Source organism: Vicugna pacos, chromosome 16, assembly GCF_048564905.1.
Source record: "Vicugna pacos chromosome 16, VicPac4, whole genome shotgun sequence".
NCBI lineage: Eukaryota > Metazoa > Chordata > Mammalia > Artiodactyla > Camelidae > Vicugna > Vicugna pacos.
In genome coordinates, this window is record NC_133002.1 from 40400834 (window position 1) to 40427278 (window position 26445).

The 26445-nt window shown below is 51.4% G+C and overlaps 1 long non-coding RNA gene across 3 annotated transcripts; it reads right to left on the reverse strand.

Moving 5' to 3' along the window:
* Window positions 1-973: 973 nt before the first annotated feature.
* On the reverse strand, window positions 974-15738 carry LOC107034345 (uncharacterized). Of its 3 annotated transcripts, none has more exons than XR_012059671.1 (6): window positions 11000-15738; window positions 8767-9931; window positions 8561-8633; window positions 6235-7092; window positions 5957-6131; window positions 974-2058 (listed from the first exon to the last, which is right to left on the reverse strand). It is a non-coding gene; the product is annotated as an uncharacterized lncRNA (long non-coding RNA). The 3 variants fall into 3 exon arrangements; XR_012059672.1 differs by having other exon boundaries at window positions 6235-6315; window positions 7007-7092; window positions 8767-15738; XR_012059670.1 differs by having other exon boundaries at window positions 8767-15738.
* Window positions 15739-26445: the final 10707 nt, after the last annotated feature.

Here is a 26445-nt window from a genome sequence, read left to right on the forward strand (position 1 = left end):
TCACAGAAAGTACACCTGGGAAAACCCCACAGCTCCCCTCATCTGCTGCACCTTCTCCTGCCCGTGCTGGGAGCCAGGTGGCCTGATGTGGCCAACGGTGTACCTGGAATATGAAGCTAGTGTCCCCAGGGGAGGACAGAGCTGGGACTGTGGGCTACAATGACAGTCCGGCTCTGTGAGCTCATCTGAACACCAAGAAAGCCACCCTTTAGATCTGAGCCTGCGCACGAGTGACTGCGATATTCCGGGGCTCAGACTGGCCATAGGAGGGGAGCAGGGAGGGTCAGGTCCTGGTGTCCCTTAATCAGCCCTCTGCCCTGCTCTGAGAAGGCATGGCCATCCTTCCCCTGATCCCTCACCCTCAACCCAGGCCACCACTGACCCCTCCCATGGGCTTGAGGGACTTTTTAAAAACTGAAAATTCTACACAAAACCAGAGATGATAATGTAACAACCCCCCACATCCCTGTCACTCAGCTGTGACCGTCATCAACCCACGGCCCACCCTGCCCCATCCAGACCTGCCTCCCCACTCCCGTCCCTCATCCTCCTGTGTTACTTTGAAGCAGAGCTCAGGCCGGACATCATTGCGTCAATAAACATGTCAGTGTGTCTCTCTCAGAGGACCCTTCCTTACAAAGAAACTAACTAAACCATGATTGCACCCCCCCAAATCAGTAATTCCTAATATTATCGAAGAGCCAGTGTACAAATTTCCAATTGTCACATGATTGCTCTTTTACAATTTGTTTAAATTTTGATCCAAATAAGGTTTCCATCTTACAGTTGGTCAGTATGTCTTTTGAGTCTCTTTGGGCTTAGTGTTTTGTTTTTATTCATTGGAAGAAACTAGTTGTCTTGTGACATTCTGCTCCATCTGGACTTTCCTGATCGCCGCCCTGTGGTGTAGTTGGACGTGTTCTTCTATTCTCTGTCCTGTAAATTGTTAGTTGGAAGCAGAGATTTGATCAGATTCAAGTTTGATTTTTTTTTTTTATTGGCAAGACTTTGTCATTGGTGGTGTTGAGATGTATCAGGAGGTACATGGTATCTGATTCTCTTTTGTGATGTTAGCCATCATTCATGCAATTAATTTGTTAGGGACTGCAAAATGGTGTCCTATTTCATTCCTTCTGCTTTTGTTAGCTGGAATCTATCTACAGATAAAATTTAACTCTTCTTTAGTTTCATAGTGATTCTGTTGGAAAGGGACGTTTAAAGTTTATCTACTCTCAGATGCTGGGGTAAGTAGTTCAGAAAGGGTAAGTCCCTCATGAAAGGACACACAGCAAACTGGGAACAGATCTAAAATGCAAACCCAGGTCTGCTGCATCACACGTGGCATTGGTCTGGAGGCAGCGTGGTGGAACAGAGAGGGCTGGGGTCTGGGAATCAGGACCATGGACTTGAATCTAGGACCTGCCATTTATAAGCAGTGGGACCTTGGGCGGGTCATTCAGCACTGATGCTCTCATCAGAATTATTCTACCTCCTTTGCAGAGAGAGACCAAGGTTCACCAATCTTTCAGCCCCTTTGTAGGATGGAACTTGGAGAAGCTCAGCCTGACATCACAGCAGGGGGAACATTTACAAGCCAACATTCAGGTCCATGGCCTATCACTTTAATTTTTTGTGGCTACCTCAGGACCTGCCTAAGGACTCCGCCTTTCCTCCCAGGGAAAGCTGCCCAACAAGAGTTTCTCAGATCCCTCAGGCCTCTGTCAGCAAGGCAGTGAGCTCAGGGCTGGCCACATAATTATGGGACACTTATTCAAAAACTGTTTTGAATTTCAAGACAGCAACAGCCAAGCATCCACCAAGCACAGGGCCCTTCTGCACACAGGCCCTGCGTGACTGCGTGGGTCACAGGCCCACAAAAGCGGCCGGGGGAGCTCCGTCCCAGGGGCCTGATACATCTCATCCAATTCAACGAAACAGGACCAAACACAAACCCCAGTCCAATTAGCTTCAGCCAAAAGGAGATGCTCACAGTAAAGGGTAAATAACAATTATAGTCCTGTAAATGCAGTTCCACGGCTTTCCATCTTTTGAGTCAACCTGTGGACAAAGCAATAAAGACTTCATTGTGGGGCAGAAGAGGATGTGAATGTCAGTAACAGGAACAATGTAAGAAACTGAGGGCTGACCCGGGTAGGGTGTGAACTGGCAGAGGAGATGGGAGGGAAGGTGCCAACTTTTCTTTGACTGTAACTGAATAACTAAACCAGTTAGTTCCAACTTAGTTTAAAACCACTTTAGAGTGGTTTCATTATCCGCTCTGCAGAGTACCAGGAAATTACCCAAATACCTCAAATAACTGACTTGTACCAAAACTGTCAGCATGCATCCCCACTGGAACAGAAGCTCCCTGAAGGCATGCATTACTCATTTTTTTAAAAAAAATTTCATGTAGCCTTTTTTTGGGGGGGTGGGGGTGGGGTTCGGTTTATATATTTTTAGAGGAGGAGCTGGGGGTTGAACCCAGAACTCCATGCATGCTGAACATGTGCTCTTACCACTTGAGCTATATACCCTCCCCACCATTATTCATTTTTGCATCTCCCTGGTACCTGGAAGGAGGGACGCTTCCCCGGCCACACCCAGTTTCCTTGAGATATAACTGACCTACAGCACTGCATGAGTCTAGGGTGTACAACATAATGACTTGACTTACACGTACTGTGGAGTGATAACCACAATAAGTTTGGTCGGTATTTGTCATTTTATGTTGGTATGATAAAGAGAAACATTCTTCCTTATGACTCTAAGGATCTACTTTGGGGGGGGTATAGCTGATTTACAGTATTGTGTTAAGGATCTACTTTCTTAACAACTGTCAAATATACCATACAGCAGTGTTAGCTACAGTCATTATGTTGTATATTACATCTCTAGTTCTTATTTGTCTTATAACTGGAAGTTTGTACATTTTGAGTGACTTCATTCAATCCACCTTTCCTCAGCTCCTCATCTCTGATAACCACAAATCTGATCTTTTTTTGAGATTGGTTTTTGGTTTTTTTAGATTCCACATCACATAAGTGAGCATCTGTCTTTCTTTTTGACGTATTTCACCTAGCATATTGCCCTCAAGGTCTACCCATGTTGTCACAAATATATTTCCTCCTTTTTGTGGCTGAGTAATATTCCATTGTATTATGTACGTGTGTGCACACCACATCTTTATCAATTCATCTGTCGATGGACACCTAGGTTTTTCACATGTCTTAGCTATTATAAATAGGGCTGTTATGAACATGGAGGTAGAGATCTCTTTGACACAGGGTTTTCATTTCCTTCAGATGTATTCCCAGAAGTGGAATTGCTGGGTGATACAGTAGTTCTAGATTTAATTTTTTGAGAATTCTCCATACTGTTTTCCACAGTGGCTGCACCAATTTACAATCACACCAGCAGTGCACAAGGGTCCCCCTTTCTCCACATCCTCACCAGCATTTGTTATCTCTCGTCTTTCTGACGATAGTCATTCTAACAGGTGTGAGGTGATGTCTCATTGTGGTTTTAATCTTCAGCTCCCTGATGATTAGTGATGTTGAGCATGTTTTCATGTACCTGTTGGCCACACGTGTATCTTCTTTGGAAAACATTTATTCAGGTCCTTTACCTGTTGTTTTCTTATCATTAATATTTTGCTGTTGAATTGTAGGAGTTCTTTATATATTTTGGAATGTTAACCCCTTATGAAATGTATGGTTTGCAAATATTTTTCCCATAGATTATCTTTTCATTTTGTTGTTTCTTTTGCTGTGCAGATTTTTAGTTTGATGTCATCCCACTGGTTTATTTTTTATCTTGTTGCTTGTGCTTTAGGTGTTATATCCAAAAAATCATTGCCAAGACCCCGTGCCAAGGAGCTTTCTTGCTTTGATTTCTTCTAAGAGTTTTATGGTTTCCGGGCTTACATTTAAGTCTTTGATCCATTTTGAGTTAATTTTTGCGAGTAGTTTAAAATAGTGGTCCATAATGGACACTTTAAAGATTTTCTAAACTGGATATATGAACAGATAAGGGATGAATGAGGCCCTAGAAAGGAAACTGTGAAAACAGGAGATCAGTTTGCCAAGACAGACTCCTGGCAGACACCCCAGGGGGTTCAGATGTCAGCCAAGGACAAGCAGAGAGGGCAACATGTGAACTGGGCCTGGGGATGAGACAGCAATGGGCCAACTTCATTTGTTCATTCAGTGGGTGTCCATGAATCACCTAACCTGCAGCAGACACCAGGCACCTGGGATATGTCGGCAGCAAAAATGAATCCCTGCCCTGAAGGAGCTGCTATGCAGGATATATAATATGTGGAGAGTAGCAGTGGTCCCTGGGGGAACCTGAACTACACATCCCCAAGGCTGCATCCTCCTGGGAATGTGTTTATAATAATAACATCAATTACAATAACAGCAGGGATCATTTACAGGGAAGCTGTGATATTAGTCAAGATCATTTCAGTTTTAAGTAACAGAAACTCAACTTGAACTGACTTAAGCAAATAACAAGTAAAAAAATTATTTTAGTTAAAATATAGTTGATTTACAACATTGTGTTAGTCTCAGGTGTACAGCATAGTGATTTAGTTGTACATATACATACATACATGTTCAGATTATTTTCCATTATATGTTATTACGAGAAATTGAATATAGTTCCCTGGGCTATACAGTAGGACCTTGTTTATTTTTTATATATATATAGTAGTGTGCACTTGTGAATTCCAAACTCCGAATTTATCCCTCCCCCACCCTTTCCCTTTTGGTAACCATAGTTTGTTTTCTGTGTCTATGAGTCTTATTTTTGGTTTGTAAATAAGATATGTATCATTTTCTTTTTAGATTCCACATATAAGTGATATGATATTTGTCTTTGCCTGACTTCACTTAGTATGATCATCTCTAGGTCCATCCATGCTTTTTATGGCTGAGTAATATTTTATATATATATACACACACACACCCCACATCTTCTTTATCCACTCATCTATTGATGGACATTTAGATTGTTTCCATGTCTTGGCGATTGTAAACAGTGTTGCCGTGAACACTAGAGTGCATGTGTGACCAGGAATGGGTTTGCTGGATCATATGGTAACTCTGTTTTTAGTTTTTTAAGGAAACTCCGTACTGTTTTCCACAGCATTTGCACCAAATTATCTTCCCACCAACATGTAGAAGGGCTCCCCTTTCTCCACAGCCTCTCCAGCGTTTATTATTTGTGGGCTTTTAAATGATGGCCATTCTGACTAGTGTGAAGTGATACCTCATTGTAGTTTTGCATAATTAGTGATATTGAGCATCTTTTCATGTGCCTGTTGGCCATCTGGATGTCTTCTTTGGACAAATGTCTATTTAGGTCTTCTGCCCATTTTTTGATTGTTTGGTTTTTTATTACTGAGTTGTAGAAAATTTTATGTATTAATTTCTAAAAATACCAGGGGTTAACTAGCTGCTGGCATGGCTGGATCCGGGAGCTCTAAGGGCATCCTCAGGAGTCTGTGTCCGGCTCCATCTCTTGGCTTTGCTTTCTTCAGACTTCACTGCACTGACTTCATTGTCAAATGGCCAAACAGTAAAAACAGCCTCTGGTAGCTCCAGGCTAAGGATCTCAGCAAAAGAGCAAGTACCACTTTCCTTATTCCAGAAACTTCAGGGCACAGTTACAGGGACCAGTCCAGCTTAGATCTCTTGCCCAGGCCTGAGCCAATACTTGTGGTCGATACTGAGATGTGCTGATTGGCCTGGGTCTGGTGGCAGGTGCGGGGATGGGGTTGGGTAGGGGAAAAGCCCAATTTGCCCAGTAGGGACTGAGAGTGGAGGAGGGGTGTTTCCCAAAAAACAGCAGGGCTGTAATTGGACAGGTAGCCTCAACAATGCCCTCCCCCCTCTGTACCAGGCACAAAACCAATTGTCATCCCAACCAGCCTGGGTGGTGAGACCATTCTTACCCTCATCGTACAGATGGGAAGCTGGCTCAGAGAGGCTGAGTAACTTGCCAGCATCACACATCTAGCAAGTGGAGGATAAGGAGTCTGGATCCTTTCGTCCTGGACAGAGGTTAGTGGGGGAGGCCAGGGTCTCTGACGCACAGCGTGGAGTCAGAGAGGATTTGGCTGATCAGACCTAGTGAGTAGAGGAGGAGAGAAAGGGGAATAGTCTGATGAATTTGGCAGCATCCTTGTCCCCTATCCAGTCCCCAACCCCACGGCCATGACCTGTAATGTACCTCTCCTCTTGTTCGACATTCACTGAGGCCATGGAGTACAGACCCAGGAGCCAGATTGCACATGTCCCTAGAAAACAGAACCTTTGGCAAGGGATTAAGCACTGATACTTGAACACCTCCGGGGGGCCCAGAGGTGCATCTGGGTTCAGCAGAGTTGGATCCAGGGGTGACTGTAAGTCCCAAGGGAAATGACCCACATGGACCCACGATATGAGCACTGGGACAAGGCTCTCCTTGACCTCCAGGGACCTGACCTGAACAGAGAGAGGACCAAGAAAGAGACCTGGCTGAAGCATCTGTGAGATGAGAGAGGCAGGACTAAACTGGGGACTCCCAACTTGACATCTTCCAGAATTCTAGGATGGGTGCATGATTTGTTGGCCCCAAGCCGAAAAAAAAAGAAAAAAAACGTCTCTAGCTTTGGCTGGAGAGATTTCAACTCCATGTCTTCCTCCAAACATGCTCATATGAAGTGACTGTTAGCTCAGACAGGCAGTTCTAGATGTCTTTACGTGTTAGAGAAATACATTTGGGGAAGTGGATGCTGGCTGCCACTTGCATGGAATGAACGCAGACTGTTTAGTAAACATATCTTTCAAACTGTGGAGTCCACAGAGGAGAAACACACGATATTGGTCCAGGGGGTAAAAAAGGTGAGGCCCTCAGCCACAGCTCATCCCAACAGTCCCTCCCCACGCAGTCCCAGGGGCTCTTTACGAAGGGACACCCAAAACACCACGCCCTGTTCCCCCAGCCACGTAACTGCTGTTACCTGTGGTCCTGCACCAGCCACAGGATCCATCGGCTATGGGACCAGGGGACAAGTCATTCCACCTCTCTGAACCTCAGTTTCCTCACCTGCAAAATGAGATGTTTAGGCACAAGAATCGAAACATATTCCTACACAAGACAGCTTTGTGACAGCCAAAACCTGGAAACAACCCTAAGTCCATCATCTGATAAGTGGACAAGCTGTGGAACGTCCATACAATAAGATTCCATTCAGTAATAAAAAGGAATGAACTATTAATGCATGCAGCAACAGGACTGAATCTCAAAAACATGCTGAGTAAAGGAAGCCAGACACAAAAGCATTTACATTAATGTAATAGTTACATGAAATTCCAGAAAATGCAAAATGAATCCCTAGAACAAAGGTAAGTCTGTGGTCATATGGGGCTGGGGAACTGACCATAAAGGGGAATGAGAAATATTCTATCTCTTGTCTGTGGTGGTAGTTACAGGGGTGTACACGTTTGAAACAACTTATGAGTTGGATACTTAGAATGGGTGGATTTTACTGCACGTAAAGTGTACCTCAAAGTTGATTTTTTTAAATGAGACCGAAGAGGAACATTGCTTTATTCGGACACCTTCTATGACAGAAACCCAACTCAGGATAGTTTTTTTTTGGGGGGGGAGGTGGATATTGGCTTATAGAATCAGGTTAGTCCAGAGGTACAGTTAGTTTCAGGCATGGCTTATTGATGTCTGGACAGCACACTTTCTCCACTTCTTGACTCCTCTTTGTTGGGTCTGTCCTCCAGTGGAGAACAGGAGTGGCCACCATCAACCTGGCAACTCCCACCCTGAAAAGTGAATGCCTCTTCTCCCACAGCTGCTGCAAAAGTCCCAAGGGGGAGTTGCAGTGTCCAGCTTGGGACACATGCCTGCCTCTAAAGCCAGGGGATGCAGTTGGCCCTATCTGAACCCCAGGGGTACAGAAGAGGTGATCCCCTGAAAGAAAAAGAAGGGGCTGCAGACACTGATTGGGAGAGCCAACAGATGGTCATCATATCTCTCCACAAATAACCAGGGGGGTGCTGCTGTCACCCACTCCTACCTTCAGACAGACAGCACTATAGTGGCCAGGCCCCAGACTCATTCAAGACCCAAGGCTGCTGTTCTGCAATGTCATAGGCTCTGCGTGTTAATTAGATACAAGAGTCTAAACAGAAGGTAAGAGCGAGTCTCTTCCCCACCAGCCAAGGCCAACAGAAGGCCCTGCCTGCCTGTGTGGAGCCGTCAGTCTGCACCCAGAGGAGGCTGGCGGGGGAGGGAGGGGCTCTGGCCCAGGCCCAGTGGGAACACCTTGGAGCTGACAGCACCCTGACTTGTAGGATGTACCCCAAGGAGGGAAAGGATGCCTCCCTGGCCTCCAGGCCTTGGGGGGCCAGACCAGACAGGGCACAGGGGCAAGAAGGGCAGCTTCTCAGTCCAGAACCACTATCCCCACAGGGTCTGGCAGAGAGGAAGCTGAAGGGAAGGTCATCTTTGTAGAGATGACGGACAGAACAACATCCAGCACCTGGAGACACACACTTACGTCCTGGGCGGTGCGGTGGCGCTCGCACATTCTCATGCCAGGTACGTCCCGAGTTCTCTGGTGAAGGGTCCTCCTGGAATGGGAGGGAAGGGAGCCACAGCTTCGTATCTGTTCAGAACAGGCCTAAAAGTAGACCTACTCCTACAGGGCAGCACTACATCCATTAAATAAATAAGGCTGCAGGTTTGGAGGGGAGGGGGCATTACCTGCGGCCCCCGTGAAGTGGCTGCCGCTGATCAGGCTGCTGGGCAAACTCCTGCCACCTCCAGGAGCTCCAAGCTCTGGCCTCAGCCTGTCTGCTCTTGGCTGCTGACCCAGGTCAGCACGGCAGCTCGGGGCCACCTCCCAGCCCAGATCTCCTAGAATGTGGGCAAAAGAAGCCTGAGCTGAGGGCCCCTGCCCCACTTCCCACCAAGGTGCTGGCTGTATCTGCCTGCCCAGCCATCCTGTCTTCTGGGATGCAGCTTAAACGGATGTCGCTGCTGCAGAGAGACGGTGGGGAGCAGGGCGAGAGCCCACTGAGAAAGAGCCAGGGCCCAGCAAGGGAAGGCATGGCAAGGCTGGGGCCCTCCCTGCCAAAGGATGGCCATGGGCTGGGCCCAGAGCCGCCGGGCCCTGGGAGAGTGGTGTTCTCAGCTCCCATCCCCGCTGTTACGTCTGAGGCAGGCTGGCCCTCCAGCCCCGACACCGGCCCAGGAACAGTGACCACTTCCTGGATCCAACAGTGCGCCTGCCCGCTAGTTCTCTGCTGGCCGCCTGCCCGGGCAGCCCTCCGGCCAGGCTCCGGGAGTCCAGCTCTGTAGGAGAGAGGGAGGGCCGAGGACAGCTTTCAGGAGCCTGCAGAACCCCTAGCAGGGGTCCTGACCCTGAGGGCCGCCCTGCTCAGAGCAGGGCCTGGAGAAGCAAGCCCCTCACTGGCTGTGCTCCTTCCCAGATGCCTCCGTCCAGGTGAGGAGCAGGGATTAGGGAGCCCAGGGCACCACCCACTGTGGGACCTGGGCCATGCCTCCTGCCTGTTCTGAAAACGGGGCTAAACCCTGCTTTGCCCAGAGCTGGGATCCTTGGCAGCATGGCAGGCTGTGGGTCCAAGCTGGCCACGTACACACTCAGCATTGGGAAGACTCAGGGACGATCACCCAGCCTCCCTGGGGAGCAGATACCTCCTCCACGAGACAGAGGCACCCCCAACCTCGGGACACTGTGATGACCACATCTTGTTATAACTACATATGCTAATTATAAACAACAATTTTACTTAAAGAGCACTGGCCTTGGGAGGCAGAAGCTGCAGATCTAAATCCTAGCTCTGTTGCATCCGAGCTGTGTGTCCTCTGGTTAAGTCTCCTGATCTCCTGAGCCTCGGTCCTCCATCTGTAAAATGAGGATCAAAGGTGACTCTGAGCAGAAGGGAAAATAATGGAAGGGAAAGTCTGCCAGCTGCACATGTCCTCTGTCAGACTCTGACAGCAGAGCTAGAGGAAATCTCTTCCACCTCCAACCTGTGGGCGTGGAGCTGGGTCGTCCTCTGGCAGCTTGACAGAATCACCTGAGGAACCTAAGAAAAACAAAGATGCCAAGGCCTGGGTCCCTCCCAACACCCAGCAATTTAGATCCAACTGGTCTCGGGTGAGGGTAGGCAGTGAAATTTTTTCTAACACTAAGGGATTCTTGCATGTGACCAGAGTCAAGAAGCAGTGCAGGAGTCTCCTCAGAAATCAGTCAGGACGGAGCCCACATTTCTAGCATCCTCCCCAGCAACTTCATCAGTCTCGGTGTAGAGAGACCCAGTGCTGCTCCCACACCCTCCAATTAGCTTCCTGGCTGGAGGCGAGCTTCAGCCCAAGGCCCAGCCCATTTGGCAAAAAAGAAAATAGAGACCTTCTGGCTCCCAACGGCCCAGGGCCATTGCTCAAATGGGTTATGAGCCTCACCCCTTTTAGAAGCCCCAATCCTGCTAACTGGGTGAGGGTGTGTTCATGCAAAGAGGAAAAAATGCTGGAAGGCTCTATTTCATTAGCAGACTTTATCTCTAAGTGTGGACATCTATAAGCCTTTTTCATCCTTCTGTGTTTTTGAAATGCTTTTGAAATGTTTTTGAAATGAAGAGGGAAAAAACAGTAATCAGTTTTACTTTCTATGCACTATTTTTTTCTTAAATGGATTTCTTTTTTTTTTTGGCAAATGTCTGGGGTAAAAAATGAGGCACACACTCGGGAACAAGGTGGTTCTTGGGGAAATGACGGGCAGGGCACAGGGGCCTCTGGGAGGGACAGCTGATTGGAAGTTAGCAAACGCTCAGCTATGAAGGAGGACAGAATGTGTTCCATCACCTGTGTCCACTGTGGGTTGTGAGAATCTCATCTCACAAGAGCCCCGCCCACCTCTCACCAAGAAGGGATAAACAGCACTTCCCCCGCCTCCACTGCGTAGTAACTTTACCTTGGAGCTGTCCCTTCCCCTGGGCAGAAGAACGCTGAGGCTCCAGAGCAAACACAGCACCTTAAAACCATCTCTGATCGCAGGAGCAGGGGGCTTGGATTAGCCAGGAAGGAGGATCGTGGTGGTCAGGGTCCCACAAATGGCCATCATCTTGGATGATAAGAGCTTTTGAGTCGGCACCTGGGAGGGAATCTTAGCAATACCTCGAGAGTGAATTTCCCCTGCTGATCCAGGAGGCTGATGAGACCCAGGGCGGAACACAGGTGCAGAGTCCTGATTGCTGCTTGTTCACCTCCCCATCCATCCACCCACCCACCCACAGACAGGCCACCTGCCCATCCTCAGCCAGAGGGAAGATTCTGTTGCTGTGGGATCTGGTGACATTCTTGTGGAATGGTGTTCTTGCATTAAGAGGGGTATGTCTGCTGCTTGACAAGCCCCCAGGATCCCCACCTCCACCCAGAATAATCTCGGCTCAGTCGGGGGGACAGGGGGCACCAGCTGAGCAGGGTGGAGACCCAGGATCTAAGGAGGTGAGATGGGCAGACAACATCTGGGCAAGAGAAACCAGGCTGTAGGGTCACAGTTGGAGGAACGACCTCAAATCCACTGCAGGAGGGGTTTGCAAAATGACCAGTTTACCGGGTCTCAGAGCCTGGAATAAGGCTCCTGTTCTAAAACCCAATACCCCTAAAGCAGGTCCGGCTTCTCAGGAAAGGCAGGGCATCCCGGCCAGCCCAGCACTGCCGCCCTGGACACAACTGGCCCCGAAGCCGCCCTACCCTGGGCCATACACGTGCAGCTGCGTTCTTGGGAACCTTCCATGCACACAAACCGGGGAGACCCTGTCCTGTCTTCTGGGCTCCCATCCACGCAGGAATGTCTCAGAGCCTGGCCCTCCCCAGTCTTCCACCAAAAAAGAAAATTACAGAAGTACATACAAATCAATGCATTGATCAACAAAATTTCTAAATAATCAGCAAGTCCCCCTATACTCTCATTTCAGGAGGATGGGGGGGACACCCTCAATCGAACCCCAGGTGACCAGGCAGCCCAGAACCAAGCCGGAGTGGCCGGGTAGACGAGGGGTGGCTCAGCGCCGCTCCAGATGCACACTGCAAGAACAATAAGGATTTTTAGGGGCATTATGACTGAGTCAGAAAACACAGCTGCCCCTGAAAGTCCCTCATTTTTCTTGCTGTCCTTGAACACTCTCCAGGTGGTAAGTCATCGGCCAGAGGGCCCAGGTGAGCAGAGGTGGGGATGATGGCCCCCACTGACCCTGGCCCACCCCGCATAGGCCCCAGGAAGCTCTGTGGTGGGGGGGTTCTCCACAGCAGCACCATTCTCTCCAGTGCTCGGCCTGGACAGCAGCTAACTTCACTGCCTGCCCCCCACCCCCCGCCGCCGAGGCACACCCAGACACGACCAGCCTGTGCTCCACCCAGAGCCAACTGGGAACCCAGGACCTTCTGCCTGCAGAGAGCTGTGGGCTAGAACCCTGGCAGGATTCCAAGTGGACGAGGGCAGCCCCAGGAACGGGGCGGTGCAGGAAGACCCGGGGGAGGGCCAGCTGGCCCTTGTCCTCACACGTGGGCCGTGAGCCCATCTTGCAGACACTGAGCTCCTGGAGAGGCCGGGTGACAGTCGCAGGCCTGACGTGACACAGGAGCAGCAGAGGCCCCCCACCCCCGCCCACATGCAGCCCGGGGTGCAAAGACGAATGCAGGCTCTAGCATGTCCCGACGGTGCTCAGGTTCAAGTCAACGGGCTGACCGCTCTGCTGGAAGAAACTGGGGGTGGGGTGAGGGGATGGCCAAGAAGTGCGCAACAAGGAAGAAGGAACGGGGCTGGTGGCCGATGTTTTTCTCTTATAGGAGGACGAAAGGGGCTCCGGAATCAGAGCTTGGGTGGTTTAGGGGCCTCCTTTATGGGAGGGCCCCTGACTAGGAAGGTCCCAGCAGGCCACTCCCACAGACACGGGGCTCGGAATGCCACCCAGTGCCCTGGCTCAGCTGGAATCTGCCCTGCTGGCTGCTGGGAGCCTGCCCCACCCAGCCTGGCACTGCACCCACTCCTCGGGAGCCTGGTCACTGGTCCCATTGGGCGTGCAGGACACATGGCCTCTCAGAACACCAGGGACCCCACTGTGGTAAAACGTGCATCCCACGGAAGACAGACGTAGCGCCACCATCTGCCTACCTGCTGTGTGATGGTGTCTAAGTTACTTTGCTTCTCTGGGCCTCAGCTGTCACGTCAGTAAACAGGAATAAGCAACCTCCTTTGCAAGACAACGTGAGGACTGAAGGAAAGCAGCACACAGAGCTTGGCTGGCTTCCAAGAAAAGTGTCTTCCCCTCTCCAAGCAGCTTCTCCCTTGCCCACAGACCCCAAGAGCAGGTGCTGGGTCCCTGGGAGTGGAGAATTCTTCCCGCTCAGAAGAGCGGCTGGGGCGGGTGTCGTGGCGCAGGCCTCACTACTCCCTGAGCACTAACGCTGCACCTTCTCCCCACACCCCAGGGTCCCGCCTCGTTCAGACTGGGAGCACGTGGACCCAGAATCCCCGTGGCCCGGCTGCAGCCTCCGCCCTCTCAGAGCTGTGGTAGAGCAGCTGTCACCTCACTGGAACTTTCTGCCCTAACCAAGATCACGGCCAAATTCTCTGCCAGCGAAACCCAAGCTGTCCCCACACACTAGATTCAAGCTACCTGAACCGTGCGACATGGCGGCATCCTGCTTCATCTACTAGGAAGCCCCAGCCCTCGGTCTGCACAGCCTCTGCGTGAGCTGGTCTTGTTGCCCGTGGCGCCCTGGCCCCAGTGTGGTGAAATGGAGCAGGAGGTTGAGAACCAGCTCACTGCTTATGAGCCAAGAACGTTGGGCAAGTTCCTTGAGCCCTTTCTGTGCTCCAAGAGCAAGGTAACCACCTATTTCATAGGGTTGCTGGAAGGATTACCCATAAAAGGCTTAGAACTGAGCCTGGCACCAAGCACTCAATTAAGGTTCAAGATCATTACTATGCCCTGCTTTGCTCTTCAAGATTCAGCTTACCTCTTCTGGGTGACCTTTCCTGACCCCAGCCCTGCCCTGGGCCAGAGCCCCTTTGTTCGCCCTGCTCCCCGACTCCACACTCGTCATGCTGCTTTCCCTGTTAGCCCACCGGCAGCACAGTCCTGGAACCGCCAGCCTCACAATCACGTACAGTCATTAATGGTGCTGACTCCGGGGCCCGAGGTCAGCTGAGGGACCCTGGAGTCTGCATTGCCAGCAGGCTCCTTGTGTGGTTCTCAGGATGCCCAACTTTGAGAAACTCTGTTCTGAGCCATTTTAGCACCATGGTACTACAGGCAGTGCCTGGTCCGGGGCTCAGTGATGAGGTGAGGTCAGGGGGCTGCCCCAGGCAGAGGCACAATGGAGGACCCTCCATTCTGTGCTAGGACAGAGACGTGGACCCACCTGGGCTTGACTCTGACACAGAACTAACTCACCAAACACACCAGCACCCCTAGTCCAATACCTAGGGTCTCCCTGAGCCCTCGTTCTATGCCTGGCCTCTGTGGAACCCACGATGATGACCGAGGGACTGCCATCTCATGCTGGGGTCTGAAAAGCTATCAAGGCTTCCACAGGAGCTGCAGAGCAAGGAGACTCTGCTCTGAACTCAGAGTCCCTAAAATAGCCAGCAGCCCACAAAACCATGATGGAAGGAAAAGAAAGGCCAACCAGAGATACCAGCCCTTGTTTGGAGTTTGCGTTAGAAAGAAAACTATGAGCTCATACACCTTAATATCAAAAAAACAAGCAACCCAATCAAAAAATGGGCAGAAGACCTAAACAGACATCTCTCCAAAGACAGACAGACAGATGGCCAAAAAGCACATGAAAAGATGCTCAACATCACTAATTATTAAAGAAATGCAAATCAAAACTACAATAAGGTATCACCTCATACCAGCCAGAATGGCCATCATTAAAAAGTCTACAGACAATAAATGCTAGAGAAGGTGTGGAGAAAAAAAGAACCCTCCTACTCTGTTGGTGGGAATGTAAATTGGTACAGCCACTATGGAGGACAGTATGGAGGTTTCTTTAAAAATAGACTTACCATATGATCCTTCAACCCCACTCCTGGGCATATACCTGGAGAAAAATATAATTCAAAAAGACACATGCACCCCCAATGTTCATAACAGCACTATTTACAGTAGCCAAGACGTGGAAACAACCCAAATGTTCATCAACAAATGACTGGATAAAAAAGATGTGGTATATTTATACAATGGAATATTACTCAGCCATAAAAACGACAACATAATGCCATTTGCAGCAACATGGATGTCCCTGGAGAATGTCATTCTAAGTGAAGTAAGCCAGAATGAGAAAGAAAAATACCATATGAGATCATTTATATGTGGAATCTTAAAAAAAAAAAAGAATGAACATAAATACAACATAGAAACAGACTCATAGACATAGAATACAAACTTGTGGTTGCCAAGGGGGTGGGGGCTGGGAAGGGACAGACTAGGATTTCAAAATTTGTAGATACTGACAGGCATATGCAGAATAGATAAACAAGATTATACTGTATATCACAGGGAAATATATACAAGATCTTGTGGTAGCTCACAGCGAAAAAGAAATGTGACAATGAATATATGTATGTTCATGTATAACTGAAAAATTGTGCTTTACACTGGAAATTGACATAACATTGTAAAATGACTATAACTCAATAAAAAAAGTTTTAAAAAAGCTAAAGCTCTAAACTGTTCTTAGAAACAATGAATAGTACATATATGCAAATTTTAAAACAAGAAAAAAATTTTTAAATAAAACATGAAGTTAAGAAAATTCTGTGCCAATCCCACCCAGACTAGGAAAGAAGGTGGTCAGGCAGAGGGCAGCAGTTCTAGGATATTCTGGGGGTGCCCCGCACACACTCCGCCAACAGCAAAGCACCTGGGTACAGCCAGGGAGAAGAGCCTACAGCAGGGGCTGGCTGGGGGGCCTGGAGGGGCCGAGCGGGGGCATGCTGGTGGCTCCCAGCACTCAGCTTAGGGGCATGGGCTCTGCAAGGTGCTGCCCGCCAGCCAGCCAGCCATCCTGTCCAGGCCAGCCCACCATGGGAGTGGGAGCCAGAGGGCTCGGCTGGATTTGAGCTCCCACTGCAGTGGTAAAGCCTTCTTGGACTCACGGGCCCCATCCACCCTGCTAGCCGTTCGAGGGCTGGGATGAACACAGCCAAGAGGCCTGAGACTCATGCATCAGAGCCCCTGGGTTTACGTTCCCCCATCTCTCTGCCAGAAATCTGTACTAAGTGCCAGAAATCTTTACTAAGAACACCTCGGCTCCTAAACACTCACTCTCACACCCTCAGCTCCCCCCATGCCCCGCAAACTCCCTGTGCCCCGCAAACTCCCTGCCTGGCCCAAGGCTGAGGGCCAGCATGCCTCAGGGTTGGCTCAGCCCCCAAAAAACTCATCAGTGGGTGGAGGCGCAAGTGCCCCTCAGCAAGGCTGGACCAGAGCCCGAACGCATTTGTCCACACAAACACCCACTCCTGCGAGAGAGGCCAGTCCAAAGCTCCTTCCTTTCAGCCACGTTTCCAGAACATCAGAGGGGCCAATGCCAAGGGTGGGTGCCTTTATCTCTTTACAGGAGGCTCCACTGGGGGAGGAAAAGCAGCAGCCATGCACGTAGACAACAGGGCTAACAGGGTGGGGAAGGGTCTATGATTAAGGAGGCATTTACCCTTCTCAGGGGGGTCAGCCAACTGTGTGCCCACAGGCCAGACCTGGCCCGACACCTGTTTATGCAGTTTTATCAAAACATGGGCATTCATTCATTTACACATATCCATGGCTGCCTTCACGCTACGACAGAAGAGCACGAGTTGCAACAGAGACCCCATGGCCCTCAACACCTAAAATACGGACTACTCGGCCTTCAAGAACAAAGCTGGCTGACCCTCTGCTTCTGATCAGTATTCACCCAGCACCTAGTCTGCACAAGGAACCCAGCAGGGCACGGAGGATCCGACAGTGAGCAAAACCTGCTGAGCCTTCATGGAGCTCAAGGCCTGGGGAGGGAAGGGCTCCGAGGCCGTGGCACCTGCTATCTTTGTGAAGCTGCTGCTCCTATGCCAGGGCTGCAAGCTCTCACCCCAAACCTTCAGGCCCCACGTGTTTGAGAACTCTTCAGGTGGTAGGAAGGTAACACAGTAACCAGAGCATCAGGGCAGCACCCGTACTCACACACGTTATCGTCTCAGCAGAGAAAGCCATGAAGATCCACACTCCCTCAGAGAAATACACTCTAATAGTCTCAAGTCAGCTCAGGTCAGGATTTCCCACGAAATTAGCTATAAACACAGCTTTTGGTTTTCAGAGTTTTCTGGAGTTCAGAATTTTGGATAAAGGCTTGTGGGCCGACACCAGGAGCTGCTACAAAGTGCAAATGCTGAGTGCCGGCGTCACTCCCTGGTCCTGGTTGGAGGTCCTCACCCCTGTACACCGCCCCCCCCAACCCCCACCACCTTCACAGAAAGCACACCCAAGGCACACAGAAAACACCAACTGAGTGAATGCAGAGCCCCAGAATTTTTTCTCCAAAGAACAGCTACTAACATTATTGCTGAAAACTAACACTGCTACTGTAGAAAAGTAGTATTGGAACCCCACCTTCAGGTGCCTGCTCCACTGCCAGGAGCAGAGAGAAGCTAACATAAACAATTTCTCCAACCCCATTTACTCAGGACAAGGAAAACAAAACTCTTTTCTGGTCACTTTTCCTGCCTGATGGGCAGGCACACTAGGTGTTTTGAGGGTAGCAGGTGGGTGGGTGGTAGTAAAAACCGAAAACCCATGATTTTTAACCCTGGTGTACTTCCTTGGGACCTCCCTGTGGCCAGTTTCATTGGAAATCTAAAAGAATTCTATCTCATTGCAAATTCCTAACAGCTAATTAGAAAAGTGTAGTAACTGGATAATCTGGTTTCAGATGTTCTAATTATACTTACTTGGGGGGGAGATATTTATATATTTATGTATAAACTTAAGAGCACTTCTTATATCTTCTTTATACTAAAGTATAAAATATTCAGGAAATCTAAAGTATAAGGTTAAACACACACACACACACACACACACACAGAGCAAACCTTGATAGTCATGACACTGAAAGAATATTTTCATATGCATTATCCATAAACAGACGGACCAGTTTGTATGCATTAAAGGATAATATCTGAAAAGACAGTTCAGCAATAACTCCCATTAGATATCCTGGAATTAAATGGATTTCCCCTCTTTTTAATGCAACACAGTTTTAGCGTTCTGAAATGTTATACACCCTTCTATTTCTTAATAGAACATGCCTACGAGTGACTCCCAGAAATTTCCTCACCGCCTGTGATTTCTAAACTGCAAATTGAGAAAGAGATTCTGGACACCCTGGTGATCCCTACCTAACCCCAGCACCGGGCAGATTCCTAGGAGGGATTTTACTTGGCGATTGGGAAACCGTTCTTAGCCTGCCTGACACAAGGTCTGGGTAAGGAGGTAAGAGGGGATGGTTGAGTGGAGAGGGGGACTGCTGATGAGTGCTCTCTGTATGCAAATATATGGAAGGAGGAGCGGCCAGTGCGTGGGCGGGGCCAGGGCGTGGGCGGGGCCAGGCAAACGCTTCTAACAAACCAAAAGCCGCCTTGACCTCCAGGACTATATTTAGTCAGGGCTGACTACCCTCACAGGGAGGGGCCTGGGGAGGCAGAGGACAGCCACCTGCAAACACCGGCGCCTGCAGCCCTGCCATGGCAATGGAGACGTGCTAGGACACCACGACTCCTGGTGGAGAGGACACACGCAACCTCTCTGGCACTTCCTCCAGCCCTCTGCCGGGCACGTGCCACGCGAGACTGAAAGATACGGTTAGCGACAAGGGAGGGGCCGCGCTGGGCACACCCCGTTGTGGTCTCCAGGGCCGGCACTGACACCGGCCAGTCGAGTTAGTTTCACTTTCTGGTTTTCTTCCTGGGTCGCTTGTCACCCTGACGGAAGAAAATGTCTTTGAAATGCGGAGAGAAAATCCCCCAAAATGTTCCTTGTCTTTTTTTTTTTCTTTTCCGTAAAGGCACTGCTTTTCTCTAAAGGCCGGGTAAACAGCCTTTGGTGAAAACCCCAACTACGTAACTTGGGTCCCCCAGGCTGCTTAGCCCTAATATGATTACACATCTAAATGCAATAAACAGGGCAAAGTGGTATTATTTTTCTGGGAAAAACCAACATCATAAAAGGGTCTTTATTGAATCAAGGGCCCGTGAACTGTTCTTTTGCTTAATTATGGCTCCCAAGCAAATGGGGCTGGGTTTCCAGGCAGGACTGCTCACTGCTCCCCAGCCCAAAGGGCAATGGGATATTTGTCACGACTTGTCTAATTACAACAGAATCCACCAAAAGGATCAGAGGGTGCCAAGGTAAGCTGGCTGCAGCCCCCTCCCCAACTCGGGTTCTGGAAACAAGAGGGATGTGGTTCGGAGGCCTACTTCTATTTTAGGGAGTGGCCCCCCTGCTCTATCCCCATGCCTGACATTCAAAGTCAGGACCCTGGACCCTGCCCCCTTCCACTGTCAATGCTTAAGTGGTTTTCCAACATCCTGACACTGCCCCCTCTATCCCCGGCTCTACAGAAAAAAGGCCCATTGTCGAAATGTGATATTTTGCCAGATGTTTTTATATTCAGCGATTTGGCCAAGGTTAGCGTGTGCACCCAGACCTGGGCAACAATAAATGCCTGGTATCACCAGACAGGAGGAGGAGAGGCAGGGGAAGAGAGACACAGGCCGGGGGAGGGAGAACCCTCTACACTAACCAGCTGGGACTAAGTGGACTGGTTAACTTTTCCCAGATATACAGTGGTCCAGCCAGGCAAGCTGGAGACCAACATTTTGCTTATATGCAAGTGCTGGTTCCAAGTATCTGTTTCATCGCCCTATTAGTTCCAAGAGCAAAGACACATTTTTTTAAAACTTTTTTCCCCCCATGTTCTTAAGCTCACAGCAGTAAGCTCCAGAGGAAGGGATTCAAGAGAATATTATCCCGACTCTCACTAGTAAGTGATCAGATGAACCCACTCCTGGAAGAATCAGTGACTTTGCCCCCCTACCTCTCTCAATGTACCAGGTGTATCTCCCTGAAGAAACAGGAACCCCACCCTCATATACAGCAAGGACTTGCTTTTCTTCCAAAGTTTTCTACCATGTACTCCCCACCACCACCGCCACGCGCCCCGGGTTTCACACAAGCATCTTCATGTGATCCTCACATCGTACTGCAGAGTGGGCATGCAGCACCACAGGTGGGGAAACTGAGTCTCGGCAAGGCATGTCACTGGTCCAAAGTCACCCAGCTAGTCCACGGGAGAGCCTGCAAAGCTAACACCCTTTCCCCAACGCCTGCCTTCAGCCTCCTGGAAAGCTGGGTGATGTGATGAACACATTAGCAGCAATGCAATTTATTGGTTTTCAGAAGGTGGGGAGGAGGTCTACCTTCCAGCAGATCTGGAGAATGAGAATGGGAAGACTAGAATTTAAGCTTCAGGCACCAAGAAGGAGAAACCAGCATTTTTCCTTGAACCCCATGCACCCCAGGGCAGAAATCCAGTGAGAGGAAGCACATTTCATGAGAATGAACCAGAAAGCTTCATGCACTGATCCAAATTTCCCAGCTGCACACCTCTGAATCTTTCCCCTGCTCCTCCAGACTACAGCCCCATGTTCCAACTGGGTGCCTGCCTCTGAGCCTCCTGGCTCAGGACCTTAGAAGACTGTGGAGGCTACAAGGGGTGTACACTGTATTCGGGCCAGCCCCCTACTTGACAGAGAAGGGGGCTGTCAGGCCCAGAGTGGCAAAGCTGAGATTAAAATCAGATGATGGTTCTTTCCACATAGCACCTCCTTCCCCAGTTCTCCTGGGCAGCAAACACCAGGGGTCTGGCTACAGGGCAATTTCAAAATTCCCCAGACCTTGCCAGAGAGGGGCGGGAGAGAGCCGAGCAGTGGGTGAGAAGTCACCTGTAAACCCTGCCCAGGGCCAGTTAGGGCTATAGAGGCTGCAGGCTTTAAAGCAATGATGAGATTAGGGTCCATCTCCACCACCAGTTTGAAATTCAAAATAAAAACCTCACTAAGCCATAAAAAAAGTATAAGGAAGTCCGAAGAAACTGATTTTTATTCCCCATGGTGATTACTCTGCAGCACTTTTTGGAATATCATATGATTTCCTTCCCCCTCCCCCAGACCTTCGATTTTGTACCCTGCTTGACTGGTCCCACTGGAGTGCGTTTGGCTGGCCTGCTGGTCCGTGAGTGGGCCAAGAGCAGCTGTGGCAATCTGCCTTTCCTGAACCATGGAGTCTGGAAAGTCCTTCCAGATTGGATGCATGGCTGAGCAGATGTGCGAGGTGGCCACTTCTGCGCACCCAGGGTTCCTTTAAGGAACGTGGCTAATCCAGACCCATCCACCTCCTGTTCCACAGCTCATGATGGCTGGTTCCAACCGGGAGGCCCTACTGCACCTTGGCGTCCCATTCCTGTGGCACCAGAGGCAGCTGTGAGACCCTGGGGGAGCCTTTCCCCTCAGAGTCACAGCCTCGGCAACAACCAGAGGACTCATAATACCCCTCAATTGCGTTCAGAGCTGGTGTACAAATTGGAGTGGCCAGGGTCTTACCCACGGTTGTAACCCCAGCCAGGTCCGGTCCCTGGCATGTGGTTGGTGGAAACCGAGAGGCCTGAGACTTGGACAGGGAACCAGGTTCCCAAACATCATCCTGCCTTACGATTACAAAGCTGCTGTTCCCAGTGGGTTAAGAAACTTGCCCAAGGCCATGTGCTTATTCAAAATAAGAGGGTCGAGGAGACAAGGACCAGCAGTTACAGGTCTACTGATGTGTGCCAGGCCCTGGGCCTGCATTTTTAAGTCTCACTGCAGCATTACAAGGGAGGTCTCAGAACCCTCATCCACCAGGGAAGAAATGGGCAGAGACGTTACTTGCCAAAAGCCATCTAGCTGGCAAATGGTAGTTAAACTGGAGTCCATCTGGACCCAACATCTGCCTTCATGGCCCTCACACTGGGCCGCTTTGAGAAAAACCCTTCATAGACCCCAAAAGGATTCCTTGCTTCTGAGACAATTCTTCTACGGACTTGCCTGATTAGGAGTGCTGTTCTTTTGTGTAAAAGGACAGACAGGCCAAATATTTACCATCCCATGCAGAGAGCTGCAAACTGGCGGGGCAGCAGAATCAACTCAGTGCAGAAGTGAGAGAGCCAAGCTGTCGCTACAGAAAGTGGAGGGCAGAATCCTGACCGTTCCTGAGGGTTCAGACAATCCCTGGCTTTGGGCAGAGGGATTGAAGGAAACCTGGGGAGGCAGCTCAGAGACCGCCCCCCTCAACAGCCACCAGAGAAACCCTGGAGGGATTTCTAAGATCAGAATGTCCAGAGTTGCTAGGACTTGGGGGTGGAGGTGAGAGGGTCGGCTTCTCCCAACACTCCTTCATCAATCCAGTCTTCCTCCAGCTGGACAAAAATTGATCTCTAATCTTTCACAGGTTGGGATATTATTTTTCTTTAAAAAAAAAAAGCTAAATGGGCGAGGTTAATTATTCACCAGGTTGCAATTTACTTAAGAGTTGAGGGAATGTAAGTTTCCTCCCAGTAGGCAGCACCAGCTGGATTTTAGGAGTCTTCCGTGGGTCTCTCTGGGGGTCTGGCTAAAATCCTAGCCTCCCGCCAGCTTCCCACCATGCATTTAGCTGCTTCCTGAAGAAGGCTCCAGGGCAAACAAGTCTGCCACTTAAGCCACTTCCCCCACGAAGTTGCAAGGTACCCCGCTTAGAGGGATGGACTGGGGTAAGGGTGGAGGAGGAGGCGGCACGTGCTTAAGGAAACTATGAGAATTCAAAAGGGGCAGCGAAATCAAAAAAGTTTCAACTAAAACACGATTCCTAAATACCACGACTTAAATCACAACACAAATCGGCTGCTGGAGGCCAGGTCAGCCCCCGGCATAGCTGATTCAATTACATCTTGCAAAGGAAAAAGATCCCAAGAAGGAAAAGCCTAATCACTCACTTCCCCCCAAAGAAAGACGTGCCAAGGCATTTCCTAAAAACTCCTAAACCCCTGGGCAGCCACAGAGAACGGGGCCCAGCCTGAGAGGAAACCACCGGCCACCTGGGCTGGGCCAGGGGAGGTCCGGAGCTCTGCCGGGCTCCTTACGCCCTGTTCCCAGTGATTTATGCCCCTCATCCCTGTGCCTGTCTCCTCCAGAAGCTAAACTCTGCCTGCTTTGAGCATCTCATTGCTCCAGACCAGTCCTACGGGTGTTTATGACCACGCAATATTCTGGAGATTTCCACTTCATTTACTTTAAGACACTGATCCCCAGGACCGGGAGAGGCATGCATTCAAAGGGAGAGTTTCGTTTTCCCAACCTGATCCAGTACCCCTAACAGAGCATTTTCGTTCAGAGCATTTTCGTTCATTAAGGTAGCCTCAAGTTAAGGCTCCCACCAGTCCACTCAGACTTTGCCTCAAAACTGAGAATTCATCAAGATCTGTACATTCAGATGCACAGTCAATGAAACTCTTTTCTCCCCCAATTCCGGCATCTGCACGGTCCACTGGGTAGAGCCCGCAGGACAAAGCTCACGCGGGTAAAATGCCGGCCAACTGCAGTTCAGGGCTGTGCCCAGCCCACTCCTGGGCTCACAGGCCCAACCCTGCCTCAGTGACCCTGCACACTCACACTCGGCTCCCCTCTGTTGGGGACCCCTAACCGCAAGGAGAACACAGCCACAGGTGTGATAGGATCCCTGCAAAGGTCTCCTCTACACTGGCCCACAGAAGTCGGAAAAGCCTTCCACAACTCCAAGAGAGGTGGGCCAACCTGGCTGGGCTGGTTTCTCCCTCTCCCTCCCCCCTTCTTCTAGAAACTTCTCCAGTTTTCCCAAAGGCAGGAAGAAGGGGGCCCGAAGTGCCCTATTTTGTCAAACTGGCCCTTCTCACGGTTCAGGTCACTTCACTGTGTATTCCCAAATGTTTTCCCAAGGCCCCCAGCCCCAAGACAGCCAAAACACAATACAAACAAAAACAAACAGAAAGTTCCAACACCAGGCAAACCCGAGGTTTCAGGGGTGGTGGGGTTTTTCTTTTGCGGGAGGAAAGTAGAAGCAAAGTTATTGAATAAAGAGTTTAAGACGGGAATCTCACCATAAAACTCCAAGAGGACTCGGGGCGCGTAGGCATTATGTTGCATATGTCAGGGAACAAAAGACTAGCCATTAGGAACACACCCACCAAGATCCATCTTTAAAGAAATGGTGGTGGGGCGCGGGGACGGGGCAAAACCTCCACTTCCCGTCCCGTATTCCCAGGAGGAACTCTAGACCTCGGGAGGTCCTCACCACCCCTAAGCTCAAGGTTGTGGCTCCGGAAAGCGCAGCGGGGCGGGCCCTGGTAGGCGCAGAAGCTCGGTCGGTTAGGGAGGGGGATGCCTTCTCTCCCCTCCCTCCAGGTGGGCCGCGGCGGGGATCCGACTCCACTCGGACGACACGAACCGCACGCAGGGACTAACTCGAATTACCTAGCGCATTCCAATTGCTCCTGCAAGCGCAGGGATCCCTTGAACCTCCGCACAGAGCCCGCGGCGAGCGCGCTTAGCCAGCCCATCTCCAGTGCGGACCCGCGAGGTGCCGCCCGGCCAGGGTCCCTGCCCAACCTGGGCGCTGAGCTCGCGCCGGCCTGGGGCGAGGAGGAGTCGGTCCTGGGAGCCGAGGACTGGGACTTTGTAGGCCAGTTGAACTGACACCCTCATCTCGCCCGCAAAGACCCAGCCCTCAGCTCCCGCGCGTCTCGGATTCGGGCTGCACCCCTCGACGGGCTCTCGCCGGCTGGATCCGGCCGCCCACTTTCCACACGCTCCGCGCGGCCGAGGTTCTGGGTTTCTCCCAACTGGCGTCCCCCAGAGGCGGCACCCGGCTCGCCCGACCTCGACCTATGGTCTCCGAGACCAGCCCTCGAAGGGTTACATGACGCCTTGCGCGCAGCGGCGTCCAGGCCACCCCCGGGCCGCCGGGGCGCAGGCGGAGGGACGAGGCCGGGGTGGGGGAGGTGCGGGGACCTAGCCCTCCCCTCATCCTCCACCTCCGGCCGAGCGCAAGAGTTAACGCGCCGAGAAACTTCGCCACCATCCCGCGAGGCCCAGCTCCGCGCCGCCTGAGTTACCTGCGCTCAGATCCGCCGGGCGTAGGGCGGGCCGGGCCGCTCGCACTGCAGGCCGCGCTGTCCCGCACCGCCGAGCCCACGCCGCCGCCAGGGGTGGGGGACAGCAGCCGCCAGCCTGACCCCGCGCCCCGACGTTCCGGGCGCGCCGGGCCGGGGGTCGGGGCCTCGCTGGACCTGGGGGCCGTCGCCGCCCCCTCCCCAAGGAGCGAAAGCCCGGGGCCGCGGGAAGAACAGCGGAGCGGCGAGACCCCTCGAAAGTTGGGGGAGTAACGCCTGCTCGCCGCGCGGCCCGAGCTGGCTCCACGTGCTGGTGACACATCAGGAAGGCTGCGCGCCCCGCGGCTCCGGGCGGGCGGACGCGACCAGCGCCCGCCCGCACCGCCTCCCGGGGCCGAGCGGACGCGCCCCGCCCCAACCCGCCCTCCGCCCGCCCCTCGGCGGCGCCGCCCCCGCCCCGGGCCGCGGAGCCCGCTCCAGCCTGCGGCACCCGCGGAAGGACACGCGGGCGGGGTGAGGCCGGCCGGGGCGCCCGTCTGCCGGGCGGTCCGAGCCGCCGTGGGGATCGAGTCTGGCCGCGGACTGCCGACTCGACAGTCTCGAGTGCCTTTCTCCCAGTCACGCAGCCCTTCCCGCCCCCGAGCTCCAGTAATTTTCCCTTTTCCTCCTCTGACCGGTCCGAGCCGCTGCCAGCGCTTCCTCCCTCGAAGGCCGGCGCGGAGAGCCCCCTGCCGGCCGCTCTGCTCCCGGGCCGTTTCCCCGGCCCGGCGGAGCGCTCCTGCCGCCCGCCTCAACCTCCCCACACCGACCCTGAGGCCCGCCAGGCCCTGCTTTCGGGGCTTTGTTAACAAAACCTACGAGGTAATAAATGTTAAGCGCCAAGCACAGTATCCAGCAGCATGCTTTTTGATATGTTAATTCTGTGTTTTCCACTCCCGCTTCCGTTGCCTGCTTACCACCTCTGAAAATCCAAGTTCCTTTAGGGGGGTTGGAGGAAGGATGGTACAGAAAGGCTTCGAGGCCGAGGGAGAGCTTTCCCAAGATTGGAGAGGGGTCAGAGGTCGGTGGAATCCCCTCTGGTGGAGATCTGCTGCCCCGTTCTCTCTCTAGAGGCGCCAGGACGTGGGTGAGTATCCGCGTGCCTCAGCTGAGACCAATCTG